A 12295-nucleotide genomic window follows, 5' to 3' on the forward strand; every position below is an offset into this window, starting at 1 on the left:
AAAGCCCTGAAATCAACAAAAATTCAGACACCAAGCTCACACCTGAGCTGAAAAATCGAACCCAGCACTCTGGTGTTTAGCAAAAGCCAAATCACCACTGTGCTATTCTACCATGCATGTTTCAAGTGCCTACATTTATTACTGTAGTTAAAGGCCCCAGCAGTGGCAATATCCCCTTGAGATTTCACAACGTAATTGGTTTACGTTAATACTACGTGAATTGATCACGAACGGGAAACACTATTCCCCAAACACTACTGGGCATGGAGCCATAAATATCGAACACGGACTGTAAGTAGATCCGAGACGGCAAGATCGGATTTTACGCATATAATCTGGAAAGATAATCATTTAAAAAGAGACCTACATTCAGGATATTTTGTGAGCTCAAAATTGGTTGGATTATCCCCAGGAATCAGTCAAGTGTTTTTTTTGTTTGTATTTTTATGTCATTTCTCTATAAAATAATAATTTATTACTATAAAATATATATCGAAACAAAATGTCTTTTCTCCAAGGCAAAAGTGCAACACATCACAGAGCACAAGACTACATAAGGTGAAAATACACAGTGTGAGATGACAATAAATACAAAATATTAAAATAAATAAATAGATAAGTTCACAGGACAGCAGAGTAGTGTTGAGTGAAAAGTGTTGTGTCTCAGCAACCACGTGGAGTGAATGTGAGATGAGAACATTGTGGACTTCAGGAAGAGATTCCAGATCTGTGGAATTCTGGGAATGGGTATAATGGAGCAGGCTGGTGTGGGAAGCACGGTTTTGTAACTACACTCCGGAGGGATGTTCTCTTTTTACACAGTCCTCTAGAGACATAAACATTTCCTGTCACACATGACCTCCCTCAGACTGAACACCAAACACAGATCACACACTAGTTCCCTTTGTTTAGTGTAATATATTAAAATGGGAATTAGTGGTTTTGAACCAGGAAAAAAAAAACGTTTCAAGGAGGAAGTTTAACATGTGTTAATGTTTCACTAGAAGCTTTTGACCACAAATCACAAGAACTAAGAATCTTTATAACACAGAAGTGGTGACAAATAATTGAGCATTTATGATATATATTTTTTAATAATTTGTTACTCTCTAGTTGCTCATATTCATGCTACATTAAAAAGTGTCTTTTTGCAGTGAGGCAAAGCTTCAATGTGGTCCACTCTCTCTCTCTCTTTCTCTCTCTGTCTCTCTCTGTCTGTCTGTCTCTCATTCTCTCTCTCTCTCTCTTTCTCTCTCTGTCTGTCTGTCTCTCATTCTCTCTCTCTCTGTCTCTCATTCTCTCTCTCTCTCTCTCTCTCTCTCTGTCTCTCATTCTCTCTCTCTCTCTCTGTATCACTGTCTGTCTGTCTCTCATTCTCTCTCTCTCTCACTCTCTCTCTCTCTCTTTGTCTGTCTCTCATTCTCTCTCTCTCTCTCTGTCTCTCTCTGTCTGTCTGTCTCTCATTCTCTCTCTCTCTGTCTGTCTGTCTCTCATTCTCTCTCTCTCTCTCTCTCTCTCTCTCTCTCTCTGTCTGTCTCTCATTCTCTCTCTCTCTCTCTCTCTCTCTCTCTGTCTCTCATTCTCTCTCTCTCTCTCTCTCTCTCTCTCTGTCTCTCATTCTCTCTCTCTCTCTGTCTGTCTGTCTGTCTCTCATTCTCTCTCTCTCTCTCTCTCTCTCTCTGTCTGTCTCTCATTCTCTCTCTCGCTCTCTCTCTCTCTCTCTCTCTCTCTGTTTCTCACTACCTGTCTGTCTCTCACTCTCTCTCTTATTCACTATCTGTCTCTCTTTCTCTCTCTCTCATTCTGTCTCACTCTGTCTCTCTCTGCCTGTCTGTCTCTCACTCTCTCTCTTATTCACTGTCTGTCTGTCTGTCTGTCTGTCTCTCTCTCTCTCTCTCTCATTCTCTCTCTCTCTCTCTCTCTCTCTCTCTCTCTCTCTCTCTCAGGGTGCGATTAAAAACAAAATGTGTCAGCACTCAAAACAGAGTGCAGAAGCAGGACACTTACGTCTCCCCTGAGCCAGAGAGTGGTGAAGTGCTAATCGTGGACCATTGCAAAATTAGCGCCTCATTCTGTGGCATTTGGCGAGGCAGCCATGTGGATTTATTATGCTGAGCACACACACATGATAGATGAATGCTGACACACTGCCACAGGTCCAGCCACTGCTCCAGGCCCTTTATGTCTTTACCCTGGAACACATTTAAATCAGCTCTAATCTGTTCAAGACCGCTCGTAGCTTTTTACTGGTAGTAGAATTTTTTTTTAATTGTGGTTGGGGGAAAAGCAGCTTCTATAAATTAAGGTTAATGTTAAGGCATTTGCACAGTCTGCATAATAAACAGGCAAAAGAGTTCTTCCTGATGCCTTAAATATTGTCTGGCTAATTACAAATATCCACATTTGGACATGATTATTGTGATGTGAAAACTGATTTAATCCAAGAAACTGCTGAACAATTCAGCAACCCGAATAGTGGCTGTTTTATCGAGACTGTAAATATATATTTCCGTGTTGTAGAGTTTTTAAATGGGCTGATGGACTTCACCACACTTTAGTACTGTTTTTAAAACTGAATGAGTTTAACTCAACTTCTAAACCTCTGTTCATCATCATGATCATTTTGTGAACCATCTCATTTCAGATGAGAGAAATAATAATAATAATAATAAAAATGATAATAAAAATGATAGAAACTTATTTTATTGAGACCTTAGAGAAGACAAAGTGCCAAAGTAGTAATACATAATAATAATAATAATAATAATAATAATAATAATAATAATAATAATAATAATAATTGTTCTTATTGTTATTATATAATAAAATCATAGTATGGATAATATAATAGTATGTTTTTTTTAATTAAATGAAAATGATTTTTTTAAATACTTGAAATAAAAAATTGAAAATAAAGACTTCTCTAAATACAGATATTAAATGTTTCAAATGTTTTTAAAAGGCCTAGCTGGACAATGTAGTACAAAAAAGTTGTTTCTACATTTTAAAACATAATAATAACATGCCACTTCACATGTTGTATAAAATACAGAAGATATTTCCAGAAGGGAAACTTCTGGAAACTTAATATAGTAGCTACTGGTGTGGGATTATATTATTGTGAGGTTTAGAGTCAGTACATAACATCAGATTAAGATAAAGAGAAGCGTTAGATCAAGTTTCGGGATGAGTGAAATATAGCAAAATGGATTGGGATGAGACGTTATTATCTTATTCCTTGTACTATATGACTGTGCCTGTCTGTGCCTGATACAACTACTAAGTTTGGAGCAGAAATTCAGAGATATAATGAGGAGGCATGTAATGTCACATCACCTTTTATCTCTTTATACTCACTTCACAGAAAGTGAACTTCAGTATGCTGTACTACACTAACTCCTTCATCTTAAATGATCAGAGTGACACCCCTCATTAAATATCATAGAGTCTGACAGTAAAGAGAGCCGTCTCTCTCTCTCTCTCTCTCTCTCTCTCAGAATCTCCTCTCTCTGAATCTTTTTAATGCGAGATGGAGATTAGCTCCAGCTGAACAAGCCGGGGCCGTGATGATGAGAGGTGTAGCTGGGCAGATAAAAGGTGAGTCGTGTGTGTGTGTGTGTGTGTGAGGGTCGTGCCATCTGCAGTCTGTGGAGACTGGAAACATGTAAAGCCACTGTGCAGATTAATTACAACACATCCTGCAAAGCTGTGACAGCATGGCAGTGTCATACATCCTCACTGGCTGTCTGCACGTGTATCACAGTTATAATCATCATCACTCGGAGGAAACCCTCACAGATGTGGGGAGAATACGATACTCCCTTAGACGGAAAAAAAAATCGAATCATTGATCGATGTAGTTTTCTCTCAAGCAAAAATGTCTGGTTTAAACACTGAAACTGGAGGGAAGTACAGAATTTGAAACCTCAGTGCTACTGTGATCTTATAAGTTTATTGCTTTCACATTATACAAGATGATACAATACATTCCTGGTCAGTTTCTCAGTAAGTACACTGCAGATTATATGATTGGCAGTTTTTAAGATTAAGACTACAGTAGACCTACAATGCAACATCGCAGGGCACGATCACACACAATCACACACTATGGAAGAATTTAGAGAAGCCAATCAGGCTACTATGCATGTCTTTGGACTGGGGGAGGACACTGAATCCCCTGGGGTCGAACCCCCAAGGAGGTGCAAGGCAAGTGTGCTAGCCGCTAATATTTTTATTATATCATGTATGAACATTATTCCTCACATTCCTTTCATTTCCAAAAGAAAAGCTGTTCCTTTCATAACATTTAAATGTTAAACTGTCTATGTGAAATCAGATCTCCAGCAAAAAAAACAGGGTCTCACTCTCCTACATTTAGATAGAGCAGGAACTGATATCCATTTTCATTAATTCAGTTCAACTTTATTTGCATAGTGTGTTTAACAATAGGCATTGTCCCAAAGCAGCTTTACAGAAATCTGGATGTAGATGTAGATCACTAATTAGCAAATCTGAGGCAAGAGTGACAAAAGATAACACGAGGAAGGAACTTTCAGAGGAACCTGACTCAAAAGGGACTTCACCAGAGGTTTAAAAGAGAACTAACAGTAGTGTGTTTGTTGATAGTATGTTCAATCTGACCATATTTTGTACAAGAGTCCTGAAGCAAGAGTCCTTATGATTACAGCAGCAGCTACAATGCTTTGTATGGAATTGCAGTTTCCATTCTTCATCTTTATTAATAGACATCCACATAAAATTGTTTTTAAATCTCTGTCATCATGCTGTTGCTCTTAACCACTATTTTAAGCATAAAAAAACAACATATTTTGCTTCTATTGTTTCATAATTGCCAGACCACCTCCGAACATTTAATTCTGTCATTAATTTATTAAAGGAAAAAAAATATTGGCTTAAATCCTGCTTTCTGCACCACACGCTATGCAAAATCCTGAAACGGGATTTGAAACGGGACGCTATGCAAAATCCTTTAATGTCAGGATAAGTACAGTGGAATGGAGTGTTACTGCACAAGCGCAGGCAATATGGGAATGTGACACCGCTTTACAAGAACTCTCCAGTCCATTATCACTGAAATGATTTATTAAGGTAAGCTGAACGCTCTGCTGGGGCCTACAGTTTATACTGGAGCTATAGCCTAGCCTTGTAAAAAACAAAACAAAACAAAAAAGCTCTAGACAGGCACGCACACTTTACTGAGTCTAATTCTCCTAAACACAGTGTTTCGATTCAGTAACTGATTAAATACAAGGGCTCATTTATAGTAATGTGTGCATTCTGATGTAAGACAGGATACCTTGAATTCTGAGACGAATGAAGGGTCAGTCTGTCCATCCCCCACCTCCATGGCTGATTTATCTGATTTCAGATGAGGTGGGTGGAAGGATGGAAGGATGGAAGGATGGGGGTAGTGCTACTCTAAACAGACCGAATCTCCACCCATGCCTGATTTATTTGGTTTGGGAAAACGGGATTGGGGTGTATCAGAGGAATAGGGAATGTGTGAGTGTATGTGGTTTGTGTGTGTGTGTGTTTAGAGGAAGTGTTCCTGCATAGCTGATGCTTACCATGACCTTTCCAGTAAACCCATTTATCACAGAGCCTCCTCTGGGGCTCTGAAGAAATCCACAGTGTATCTATTTTGATATCGTTCTATCGCCAAAGTTCCTTTCTAATTCAAAAATAACCTCATTTACAAATCTATGTAAAATATGCAGGCAGCATAGCTAGATCATAAGAAAATAAATCATTCAGTAAATGATATGACGGCCGTTGTGGATTAACAAATCCATGTTATAGTACATCTTTCTGTATATCATATTTAAAAGTATATTTACTTTAGGCTTTGCTAACAAAGGAGCAACAAAACAGTCTAATTTTTTTTTAAATCTGAATGATCTTTAACAAAAAGATGAAATATTTACAGAGAAAAAAGAGGGGAAAATATATAAAGTGATGCATTATGTTGACAAATGAGTTACTTGTTGCAGTAATGATATTCAGACAAGTGTATCATTAAGATTTATTGCAATTTCATAGCATCCTGCGTAAAGAACTGGTGCATAAACAGAACTGCACTAAACAGATAAAATGGAGTCATTCCCTCTTCCTCAGTCGCTCGACATCTGGTATCAGAATAGAAATGAACCAATTAGAAGACTGCCTGCCACACAGCCAAGGGTGAGCACAGGAATATATTAGCGAGTGGTGACGGCCAGGATGACTGCAGGCAAAGCCGTGAATTTGAATTGCTTACACAGCAGCGACGACTAGGAAATTTATTCTGACTGAAAAGGGGCTCCTCCGGTGTGTATGTTTGGCAGTGGAGGAACACCTCCTTCCATTAGCAGCAATTACTTCTCAATCGACCGCCCTGACTTCCTCAGACAAAACCACCCCCCCAAAACATTAGGCTCACATTAAACTTAACACAGTGCTGAGAAAACCCCAGCATGCACACACTTTTTTCCCCCTTTTCCCTTCAACACTGACATATACCCCATCATAGCTGTCTGGCTGAGCGCCTGATCACTCTATCAAGACTGTAATTTGACCTCAACCTAAAATTCCAGAGTCGTTGGAAGGAAATATGATAAACCGACAGAGTTGTTAGCAGTAGCCATTTTTCATGCGCCTCCTAAACCGTCCACAGGGTCATCAATAATTCTCTCAGAATATGTCTATAATGACCATCACACACTCATCTGTCTTGGGAATGGAAAATCTAATCTACACTGAGGCTGTGGCCTCAATACCAAATGAAGGCTATTTGAAGGACAGGTCTTGCTTAAGGGGGAATGTTAAACAGAAGGACGCATTAAATTGCATGTTATGAGGGGAAGATTTCCCACAAGTTGCTACGGGAAAAATGTACAAAATAACGCTAATTTTCTTTCAAAAAAAAAAAAAAAACCCTCTCCTGAAGCACCTTTCTCATAATTCATCATTTATTCATTCATCTTTATACTGGGAATGCTGGGATCAAGGCAAGAATACACCATGGATGATATGTTTGTCCATCACAGGGCACCAGGTACACACACATTCACACCTAGAGAGAATTTCGCATAGCCATTCCAGAGAATCCAGAGGAAATCCCTGCAAATATATACGAAGCTCTGCACAGACCCTATTCATTTCCTATACATTTGCACTGACAATATTATTTCTTCAGCTTTCTCTTCCTCTCTATAAGTTTTTCTGACTGAGATGAACTTTCTAAAGCAGGAATTTCACCGTTCTTCTTCCCTTCTATCTTCCTCTGAAGCCATCATCTGCATTAATGGATTAATATTCAGATACACATTTTTATTCAATGTACTATCCTTCCTTGCTTTACCTCTACTTTCTAAGTTTCTACTTTCTCGTTTTCTCTTCTTTCTAATATCTAATATTAATAATCTAATATTAATGTACTAAAAATGTTAAGAATAACTATGTTATATACATTTGCTGAATGATCTGATTTTTAGGATAAGCATAGTTTTTCATAGTGTGTTTACTATTTCATTACTGTGCGAATCAGACCAAGATAACTCAGAAAAATCCGTTTCATTAAAAAAGTAGCTGATAAGGATGAACGAATGCTTTCCGTAGTCATCTCAGAACAACTGCAGAAGAGAAATATATCAGTTAAATCTTGTGAAATGTAAATTATAAACACAGGTGCATACATTTAAACAGTATGTTCAGGCCAGCAGCCCTTTCAACAGCTGTATTGATTCAATTCCATATATAGAAAGCTCAGCTGTTCTGCTCTATATATTTGTCCATTAGAATTCACTGGGGAGGTGGACTCATAAAGACAAACAGCACGATAGATGTTTCTCACAGAGTGTTTCCTGTCCACAGAGCAGCCATGAGGTCACCTGATTAAATAATCCACATTCTAGCAGTTGGGTTTCCTTCAGCAGCTTTCACATGGTTCGCTTCAAACCCATAGGCTTCAACAAGAATTTACATAAACTTGACAGAGGGAAGATCACAGGAAGCCCCGGTCTGCGCCCGGGCACTCTTCCAACTTTAAACAGACTTCTCCTGAGAGCAGGACAGGAACAGGAGCCGGAACGTCATGCAGCAGTCCCAGCAGTATTGTGGGAATGTGGATCCTGTCACATGGCTGCTCTATGGGATCACCAAATCTGTGATGTGGAGAAAGATGCTCCAAGAAAGGAAAATGGCTCATCTGATATTGAGATTACAATCGCTGATCATTAAATCTGATTTATTTGATTAGCAGATCATCAAAAGAAGATGGTTAAAATGCCAAAATGGATAAAAAATGTTAAACATTAACCTAGAAAAACCTAGAAAATAATATAGAAAATATAGAAAAACTTTGAATTTGAAAATTTGAAAATGTAGAAATTTCTTCAATGGGAAGTGTAAAAGGATAGAACATTTCGATTCGACTGTTCTCTCAGCCACGATCACATTTTCATGGAAATCTCACACAATGTTCAGTCTCAAAGTCACTGTACTTGAAGCACAACAGTATTATATCTTATAAATACTCTGGTATATTGTGTAACAAATGATCTGTAATGCATCTGCATGACAATTACATACACTTATACTATTGGACACTATACTATCTGCAGATGGTGATCTTTTGGTGGTCCCTTTCTGTTGACGGATGTATACCTGTGTACCTTCATTAAGGATATGAAAACAGGACTGGGGTGACACTGAAACATGCAGTGATCCAAAGCACATAGAGAAAACTGCAAGGATTCAGAACCTAGCACCGAAGTCGAAGAGTTTGTACTAAAGAGCTAAAGTGGTTTAGTGGAAGACAAAAACAAAGTTCGAACCTAAGTGCATAAAAAATAATATGATCACAAGAAAAGAAGCTGTTTCAAACCCAAGTGCATCATTAATCATAAAGGCAGTCATTGAAGGTCTTTACCAGAAAGGTCAAACGGATAAACAGGCGTTGTTAAAGAGAGAACTACAGATTTGTACTTTTTTTCTTAAATTACAAAAAAAAGCCCTCGGCGAGCAAGAATGATGTATTAGCATATTCATCTATACAATCGGTATATTAATAGCTAATAGGGCTTCTTAGTGTTTCTAAGGACTTATATAATGCTGCTTTAAATATTGAATATGATGCTTTCATGTTCTTTACCCGATACATTTTTATTTTTATCATACTGACACAAGTTCATTGTTTACTTGCAGCACTGATATTCAAATCCGTATGTGATATGTGTGTATCAGTTGACTGGGGGGGAGTCATGCACAAAGCTAGCTGGGAAGCAATGTAATCCCAACCAGGTGAAGTGTGTCTGCTTGTGTAGGCAGTAAAAACATTCTCCTGCAACAAGTATCAAGGGAGCGCTTTGATGATGGTTCCTTTAAGATGAGTGAGAGAGAGAGAGCGAGAGAGAGAGAGAGAGAGAGAGAGAGGAAGGTAGCCTCCTGCTGAGCAAGATTTTCCAAGTTTCCGTGGAAACAAGGGACAGAGCAGAAAAAGACAGACGTGAAAGTGCCACAGCTGGCAGTATTCGGTTCACCAGACACGCCTCACTTCTGCACCAGACACTCCTCACTTCTGCACCAAACAAAGAGATACAACATTACACAAAAACGAGTCATAAACATGACACAGAGGCCTCCGATGCCTCCGATGAGTTCTGCAGAATCTCTCATCATAACACACAGCACTTACGATGCAGGACAGGAAACAATAAAACAATCCATCCTTGCTACTCTGAAGAAGAGTCACAAATTTCAAGTAATAAATAGCAAGAAAAAATCCTGTCCTAATCGTGGAGTCATGGGAAAACAATAACACTTGCCATAAAACCTGTACACATTGTGAATGGAAAAAGCGGGGAGTGTAATTTTAATATGTGATTGCATACATGAGATTTGGCCAAGAATATCAAAGCCTTGAAGATATGCTCTTGAAGAAGACATGAACAAAAAGTCATAATATTGCATTTGGCTGCTGAGGTAAATCTCTTGCTGCTTTCTTTCCTTAGAGAAAATGGCCAATGTGGAGGACCGGAGACATTTTCAGCAAGGCATAAAATCAGTATACTGCGTAACAGCTGTGCTCTACAAGGTTATGTGCATGTTCCGTAATAACTCTGAAGTACTCTTTCATAATTGATCCATGAACACTGTCTGGTTTTCTCAACTTCTCTGAACCTAACAAACAAATTCTGCATTATTCAGAGATGAGTCAGAACACTGGGTTGTCTAAAAACTTCACTTATTTTGGTAAACTCTTGTCCACAACCTAGACTCAGGCATCAGCCAATTTATATTTGTGGCGTACATTTGACCCAAAGCTTCTTACAAGTGAAAAATACATCCCGAGTACAGCTGAACAGTTGAGGGTTTTCCTCAAACATCCATCAGTGGTTTTCTGGAACTTGAACTCAACAATCCTGGAACTCGAACAACTTGAACTTCTGATTCCTGGCTTAATCACAGAGCCTCCACTGCATCAAACTAGTTCTGCAGAATCATGCTGCTTACAGTGCAGGTCAAAAGAAATGATAAGAGTTCAACCTTGATACTCTAGAGAAACACTATAGTCCTGAATACACTTTATCATTTCGACAAGTAATAAACAACAAGAAATCCTCTGACCTAACCTAAAGGGGTCACAAAAAAGCTGTGAAAACATGCCAAAGGAAGAGTTAACTCCTTGTCAGAAAACTAGTGTAAGATTCATAATTCTCATAGTAACATGGTGCATACACAATAACTCACAATAACCACAGTGAGCCAAAACTGGTGTGTATATCATTGTGGTCGGACATTTTCGACAGTTGTTCACACAATGAAACACGAAAAGCTGTCAACACACCCTTTAATACTCCAGTTACAAGCATAGTGCTCAAAAATAAATGTTGCTAACTCAAGAAAAGATCATTCACATTTGTTCATTGGTGGGTTTTTTTGTGTTTGTGCCTATTCTGAGCAAAAATATTCTACTATACTAGTCAACTTACTTACTTGTAAATGTAACACATATTTTAATGTGTATATTTTATTACAAAACTAATGCCCAATTTGGAAAATATGTAAAAAAATCAAGTAAATGATGTGTATACAACTTTTTCGATTCTACATCACACAACACATACTGAAGAATTTCAATACACATACATTACATGACTAAAAGTCTTCTTGTACAGATGTGCTACTGGAAAGGCCAGACCACAGCTGCATGATCTACATCTGTAGCCAATCACTGGCACCATTTGAAGTTCCTGGGACAAACAAACCTCCTGTGAAAGACTGATACCAGCAGTGCCCCAACTCACCATATAAAAATCCTGCACCCATACGGCCCGACTTTAAGATCACAGCTTCAAACGACGTTGCCCAGCACATGGCCTGACACTAATCCTTAATCTCCATAAACATGAACCACAAACAGATTTCATTTTGTTTAAATACAATACACAGGGATAATATATGTGACTGAGTTTATCTTTACAGAACTCTTCCTAATCTAAAAAATCTAAATCAAATCATTCATCCAATAACAACAATCACTTATCAGTTCTCAAATAGGAACTGTTCTAACCGCACATTTCATCTTTTTATGAAAATCTACTTGGATAAACAATACTTCAGTTCCTTTTTTTGGGCAGCTCTGGGCTTGACTACACTCACACTAGGTGGCCCAAAATCCAGTTGGCTCAAATATGTCCATCCGTCACCCAGTAGCTCTGTGATGAATGTGACCACCACAGGATGTAATCACCAATACAGACAGTCAGTTACTGCAAGCCAACATGAAAAGGACATACTAAAACATAATTTAATAAATGTCTCTGCATCTCTTTCAAAAAATAATCCAGTTATTTTAATGAACTTTCAACTTGCCCACCCCAAACAGCAACACATGTTCCAAAGCCCTGCTCCAGTCAGAGCCCATAATCTTCCACCCACATGGTGATTTGTGTAATGATCACTGGGCATCTTGTTATGACAGTATTCGCTTTTAGTAATCACTCTGCTGTAAGGGTCTCACTGGGATCTTAGCCCAAACTGCACACTCCCAGAGCTTCTGTGTCAATTATTTCTGCTTATTGACGCTTGAGTGGCTGGAACAACTGGGATGGAACATAGCTGTCACATGAAGATAGCAGTGTTGCTCTCTCACTGTGATATATTGAACGTGATTATAACCACTTGAGCTGATAATAACAATGGGTTTTACAGAACTACTATATTTTTTCCTTGAAATACTGTGCATTTTTCCTTTTAAAATCACCAAACATTATAAATCAAACCATCCAGCCAA

At 38.4% G+C, this 12295-nt stretch overlaps 1 protein-coding gene across 1 annotated transcript in view; it reads right to left on the minus strand.

Moving 5' to 3' along the window:
* The window catches only part of pag1 (phosphoprotein membrane anchor with glycosphingolipid microdomains 1), a 47840-nt gene that overhangs the window by 21834 nt on the left and 13711 nt on the right, over window positions 1–12295 (minus strand). The window lies entirely within an intron of this gene.

The sequence above is a fragment of the Hemibagrus wyckioides genome, linkage group LG24 (assembly GCF_019097595.1).
Source record: "Hemibagrus wyckioides isolate EC202008001 linkage group LG24, SWU_Hwy_1.0, whole genome shotgun sequence".
Lineage (NCBI taxonomy): Eukaryota > Metazoa > Chordata > Actinopteri > Siluriformes > Bagridae > Hemibagrus > Hemibagrus wyckioides.